At 43.9% G+C, this 6,823-nt stretch overlaps 1 pseudogene; it reads right to left on the bottom strand.

Annotated features, from left to right (window-relative positions):
* Positions 1-217: 217 nt before the first annotated feature.
* Positions 218-5,817, bottom strand: LOC133755182 (la-related protein 4B-like; annotated as a pseudogene).
* Between the last annotated feature and the right edge of the window lie 1,006 nt (positions 5,818-6,823).

Genomic DNA, 6,823 nt, shown 5'->3' with positions numbered 1-6,823 from the left:
GCACCAACCAAAAATAGGGTTAATTAAATCCTGAAAACTATATTTTTTTCCAAGAGGGGGAGAATCTGACTCATAGAAGAAAAAATAACTTGCAAGCATTCCATGGGGTTCAGACACTGCGAGTGCCTAACCAGCGACTCATTCTCATACTGAGTGGGAAGAGTGTTTCGCTTGTGGCTTATACAGCTCTATGCAACCGCTTCTAGACATAGGATTTTCACTGAGGAGACTTGGGGGCAGTGTTCTGTCATCTGTGAAGACACTTTCCAACAGCTGGGGGTGAGGGCCAGTGCCCAGGCTGCTTCTCCTGGTCTTTGGGGACTCTGGGAGTGGACTTGAGGGCGAGGGCTCCCTCTATTTCTCCACAGGCACAGCAAGCTTCTTCTCCTCCTTCCTACAACTGTGGGGGTTTGACTTTTGTTCTTTTGGGGGTTGCACTGGGGGAAGAAGGTGCTGTTTACTCGTTCTCTGACAAATCTCCACGTAACTGGGCTTTCACAGTTCTCTGGCAGCTCCATTCACCTGCACCGATTTACAGGCAGTTGTAGTAAGGACAGAGAGAGTCTGTCCACACTGTGGGTTTCCCTCTGCTTTTCTACACCTTGGGATCCTCAGGTAAATGGGCTGGGGAGGGGGATCATTCATATGTTGCTGATACAGCACAAGAAGCCAGCAGTGAGGGCTCTCTGGGGACCACTACAGGAATAGTGTTCCTACTTGCATCTGCATGGAGGCCCCTTTCCTTTGATAATCCTATTATCAAGATAGATGGCCTGTTTTCAAACAAGTCCTGTCATCAAATTGCCTGCAGCTCCAGGCAATGGGGGGAAGTTGGACAGCCCTAATTCAAAGTTTGTGATGGAGGCTTTGGTCGTGTTGGAGACTGAGTCTGGCTGCTTCTAAACTTCTCCTCCCTTTTCTTCCTATAGCCCAAGGAATTTTTCCTGCTTCTGGGAGGATACTGTCTGAGTGAAGTCAGAGGAGAGGCTGCAGGCTTGAAGGTTGGAGACGTAAACCCATGTATAAATCCAGTATTTGGAAATAGAATTACCAAGGGTGGATAAAAATAGTTATGCATGGTTGACAATGGGGGGAAGTCAGACTGTGCAGAAGAAACTGTTGTTGGGGACTGTATAGTGGAGGTAAATAAATGATGTGTAACACTGCTATGTATAAAGGTTCATGTCAAGAGATTTATTTTTTTTAACTTTTATTTAATGAATATAAATTTCCAATGTACAGCTTATGGATTACAATTGCTTCCCCCCCCTATAACTTCCCTCCCACCCACATCCCTCCCCTTTCCCGCTCCCTCTCTCCTTCCATTCACATCAAAATTCATTTTCAATTCTCTTTATATACAGAAGATCAGTTTAGTACATATTAAGTAAAGATTTCAACAGTTTGCCGCCACATAGCAATACAAAGTGAAAAAATACTGTTGGAGTACTAGTTATAGCATTAAATAACAGTGTTATTAATAACAGTGTACAGCACACTAAAGACAGAGATCCTACATGATATTTTTTAAAAATTGATTAATTTTATATGCAATTTCCAATTTAACACCAGGTTTTTTTTTTCATTTTCAATTATCTTTATATACAGAAGATCGATTCAGTATATGCTAAGTAAAGATTTCATCAGTTTGCACCCACACAGACACACAAAGTGTAAAAATACTGTTTCAGTACTAGTTATAGCTTCACTTCACATTCGACAACACATTAAGGACAGATCCCACATGAGATGTAAGTACACAGTGACTCCTGTTGTTGATTTAACAATTTGACACTCTTGTTTATGGCGTCAGTAATCTCCCAAGGCTCTAGTCATGAGTTGCCAAGGCTGTGGAAGCCTTTAGGGTTCACCGACTTTGATTTTATTCCGATAGGGTCATAGTCAAAGTGGAAGTTCTCTCCTCCCTTCAGAGAAAGGTACTTCCTTCTTTGATGGTCCCATTCTTTCCACTGGGATCTCACTAGCAGAGATCTTTCATTTAGGTCTTCTTCTTTTTTTTTTTTTCTTTTCCATGGTGTCTTGGCTTTCCATGCCTAAAATGCTCTCATGGGCTCTTCAGCCAGATCCGAATGCCTTAAGGGCTGATTCTGAGGCCAGAGTGCTATTTAGGACATCTGCCATTCTAAGAGTCTGCTGTGTATCCCGCTTCCCATGTTGGATCGTTTTTTCCCTTTATGATTCTATCAGTTAGTATTAGCAGACACTAGTCTTGTTTGTGTGATATCTTTGAATCTTAGACCTATCAGAGTGATCAATTGTGAACTGAAATTGATCACTTGGACTAGTGAGATGGCATTGGTACATGCCACCTTGTTGGGATTGTATTGGAATGCCCTGGCACGTTTCTAACTCCACCATTTGGGGCAAGTCCGATTAAGCATGTCCCAAATTTTACATCTCCTCCTTCTCTTTTTCCCACTCTTATATTTAACGGGGATCACTTTTCAGTTAAAATTTAAACTCCTAAGAATAATTGTGTGTTAATTACAGAGTTCAACCACTAGTACTAGAACAACAACAACACCAAAATACTAAAAAGGATAAAGTATTACATTGTACATCAACAGTCAGGACAAGAGCTGATCAGGTCACTGTTTCTCATAGTGTCCATTTCACTTCAACAGGTTTTCCCTTTGGTGCTCAGTTAGTTGTCGCCGATCAGGGAAAACAAATATTTGTCTCTTTGGGACTGGCTTAATTCACTCAGGATGATGTTTTCCAGATTCCTCCATCTTGTTGCAAATGACTGGGTTTCATTGTTTTTGACTGCTGTATAGTATTCTATAGAGTACATGTCCCATAATTTCTTTATCCAGTCTACTGTTGATGGGCATTTGGGTTGGTTCCTGGTCTTAGCTATTGTGAATTGAGCTGCAATAAACATTAATGTGCAGATGGCTTTTTGTTTGCCAAATTACTTTCCTTTGGGTAAATTCCAAGGATTGGGATGGCTGGGTTGAATGGTAGGGTTATGTTCAGGTTTCTGAGGAATCTCCAGACTGACTTCCATAGTGGCTTAACCAGTTTGCATTCCCACCAACAGTGGGTTAGTGTCCCTTTTTCCCCACATCCTCTCCAGCATCTGTTGTTGGTAGATTTCTGAATGTGAGCCATTCTCACCGGAGTGAGGTGAAACCTCATTGTGGTTTTGATTTGCATTTGTCTGATTGCTAGTGATCTTGAACATTTTTTCATGTGTCTCTTGGCCATTTGGATTTCCTCTTTTGAAAAATGTCCATTGAGGTCCTTGGCCCATCTCTTAAGTGGGTTGTTTGTTTTGTTGTTGTGGATTTTCTTGATTTCTTTGTGGATTTTGGTTATCAACCCTTTATCTGTAGTATAGTTTGCAAATATTTTTTCCCATTCTGTCTGTTGCGTCTTCACTTTCCTGACTGTTTCTTTTGAAGTACAGAAACTTCTCAATTTGATGCAATCCCAAATGTTTTTTTTTTTTTTTTTTTGACAGGCAGAGTGGACAGTGAGAGAGAGAGACGGAGAGAAAGGTCTTCCTTTTGCCGTTGGTTCACCCTCCAATGGCCGCCGCGGTAGCGTGCTGCGGCCGGCGTACCGCGCTGTTCCAATGGCAGGAGCCAGGTGCTTCTCCTGGTCTCCCATGGGGTGCAGGGCCCAAGGACTTGGGCCATCCTCCACTGCACTCCCTAGCCACAGCAGAGAGCTGGCCTGGAAGAGGGGCAACCGGGACAGGATCGGTGCCCCGGCCGGGACTAGAACCCGGTGTGCCGGCGCTGCAAGGCGGAGGATTATCCTAGTGAGCCGCGGCGCCGGCCAATCCCAAATGTTAATTTTGTTTTTGACTGTCTGTGCTCCTGGGGTCTTTTCCAAGAAGTCTTTGCCTGTACCTATATCTTGCAGGGTTTCTCCAATGCTGTCTAATATTTGGTGGTTTTGGGTCATAGATTTAAGTCTTTAATCCATGTTGAGTGAATTTTTGTGTAAGGTGAAATGTATGGGTCTTGCTTCAAGCTTCTGCACATGGAAATCCAATTTTCCCAGCACCATTTATTGAATAGACTGTCCTTATTCCAGGGATTAGTTTTGGATCTTTGATCAAATATAAGTTGGCTGTAGATGTTTGGATTGATTTCTGGTGTTTCTATTCTGTTCCATTGGTCTATCCATCTGTTTTTGTACCAGCACCATGTTGTTTTGATAACTACTGCCCTGTAGTATGTCCTGAAATCTCGTATTGTGATGCCTCCGGCTTTGTTTTTGTTGTACAAGATTGCTTTGGCTATTCGAGGTCTCCTGTGTCTCCATATGAATTTCAGCATCATTTTTTCCAGATCTGAGAAGAATGTCTTCGGTATCTTGATTGGTATTGCATTGAATGTATAAATTGCTTTTGGGAGAATAGACATTGTCGAGAGATTTAAATCCATTCTTTGGCAAAAACAGGTTTATAGCTATTGCCTTTCTTTTAGCTGCACCTTAATTGGTTTTCCTTGAAAAGTTTTGACTTTTCATAGGTATTTGTAAGCTTGTTGTACACCAGCTTCTGTTTCAAATGTAAAAAATCAATTATCATTATAGGCAAATTCACAGTTTATAAATTTCAGAAAATTATTTCCTTTAAATAGTGCTTCTACTTCTTCCCCAGGGGTAGATTCAGATATTTCTTACAATATTACTATGCAACGATTTTGATTTGGCCTCACTTTTTCTCCCTTCTCATCCACCTGGACTAAAGGTAAAGATCTTAGCACTTCAACAACGAAATCCACATTAGTACTGAGTTTCTTGATATGGTCAAGAGTAGCTACCATTGTAATTAGAGCATACTGCTCACTGTCTATCTGTGATGTAAGATACACAGCACTAGCAAGAGTCTCCCTAGATAAACAGAATTCTAGGCCGGCGCCATGGCTTAACAGGCTAATCCTCTGCCTTGCAGCGCTGGCACACTGGGTTCTAGTCCCAGTTGGGGCGCCAGATTCTATCCCGGTTGCCCCTCTTCTAGGTCAGCTCTCTGCTATGGCCCGGGAGTGCAGTGGAGGATGACCCAAGTGCTTGGGCCCTGCACCCCATGGGAGACCAGGAGAAGCATCTGGCTCCTGGCTTTGGATCAGCATGATGTGCCAGCCGCAGCGGCCATTGGAGGGTGAACCAATGACAAAAGGAAGACCTTTCTCTCTGTCTCTCTGTCTCTCACTATCCACTCTGCCTGTCAAAAAAAAAAAAAAAAAAAACAGAATTCTAATTTTTTAAGTACTTCTCCAGGATCTTCCTGGCTTTCTGATTGAGATTCATTTCCTCCTGTTTCACTATTTTCAGGTAGAGATTTGTATTCTGCGTGATCCATAGCCAAAGCGTTTGTGTCTGTTTTGACTCAGGTAAATCTGGTAATGCTGCATTCTCATGACTTTTGTCACCATCACCATTGACATCCAATCCCTGTGGGCTACAGTGTGCACCATGGCCGGCTGTCTCCTCCCATGCAGCACTCAAACTGACAGCTGCACTACTTGCTTCCAAATGTAACATGAGTCCCCCACACTTTTGCATTAGAGTTTAGCTCTGAAACCTTAGTTGATGGTACCTGACTCAAAGCTGGGATGGAATTTGAGAAGTGGTTTGAGATATAGGACCATTCATCAGATGAGAGCTGTCCTTGCCCTCTTGGCCTCACTGTGCCTGCAATTCAGCCACAACTTTAGCATCCTGACCAGAAGTCGTGGGCTCCACTGGGAAAAATTTAATGTAAACTTCCAAATGCTGCCAGTGCCGCCTGACCGGCCTCTGGCGGGCTCCTTGCCAGCCCCAGTGCCTGACGACCATGCAACACATGGGGAAAGCTGAGGAGGGAGACTGTAGGAAGAGGTGGCACTGGGGGCCAGCCCCATGCGGGAAGGAAGGGCGGGCACGGGCCGGGTGCAGTGGCGGAAGCGGATTCTTCTCCTTTGGGGATGAAAAGCCTCAATTTTGAGAATCCGGATCCCCAACACTCCTTCCCTTTGCATGAGAACACACCTAAATAAATCCTTAAAAGGTTGTATGTGTGGGGCCAGCGCTGTGGCATAGCAGGTTAACGCCCTGGCCTGAAGTACCGGCATCCAATATGGGCATGGGTTCTAGTCCTGACTGCTCCTTTTCTGATCCAGCTCTCTGCGATGGCCTGGGAAAGCAGTAGAGGATGGCCCAAGTCCTTGGGCCCCTGTACCCATGTGGGAGACCTGGAGGAAGCCCCTGGCTCCTGGCTTCAGATCAGTTCAGCTCTGGCCCAGCTCTGGCTGTTGTGGTCATTTGGGGAGCAAACGATCGAATGGAAGACCTCTCTCTCTCTGCCTCTCCTCTCTCTGCTTTGTAACTCTGACTTTCAAATAAATAAATAAATCTTTAAAAAACAAGAGGGTTGTATGTGAATCAATCTGGCAGAAATTCACTAAGTACCAAGTTGATAGCATCCATCATAGAGCAGATGGGAGACTGAGCAGAGCCCAGCATCGGACCAGGGTGTTTCTGATGAGAACACAGGGCCCACGTTTTCTCAGAAAGGAACACTGGAGGGGCCCAGCTTGAGTCATCTCTGCTCTTGATATCTCTTGAGGGCTTACATATTAGGGAAGTGTCAAGGAGAATTCCAGAAAAAGAACATTGAATCCCAATGGGAGAAAAGATATTTTGACACAGTTGGAAAAAGATGTGATAGTTATGTGGGTTGGGCTATAACGTTGAACTAATCTTGCTTTCCTAAATTGGGGTTCATATGCTTTTTATCCGGGGACCACCCTATAGTCAGCAGAAACATCTTAGGTCAGGGGAAAAGTGCTAAAAGGATACTAAC

Source organism: Lepus europaeus, unplaced genomic scaffold, assembly GCF_033115175.1.
Source record: "Lepus europaeus isolate LE1 unplaced genomic scaffold, mLepTim1.pri SCAFFOLD_3_1, whole genome shotgun sequence".
NCBI classification, from domain to species: Eukaryota; Metazoa; Chordata; class Mammalia; order Lagomorpha; family Leporidae; genus Lepus; species Lepus europaeus.
This window is presented reverse-complemented; position numbering and strand designations above follow the sequence as displayed.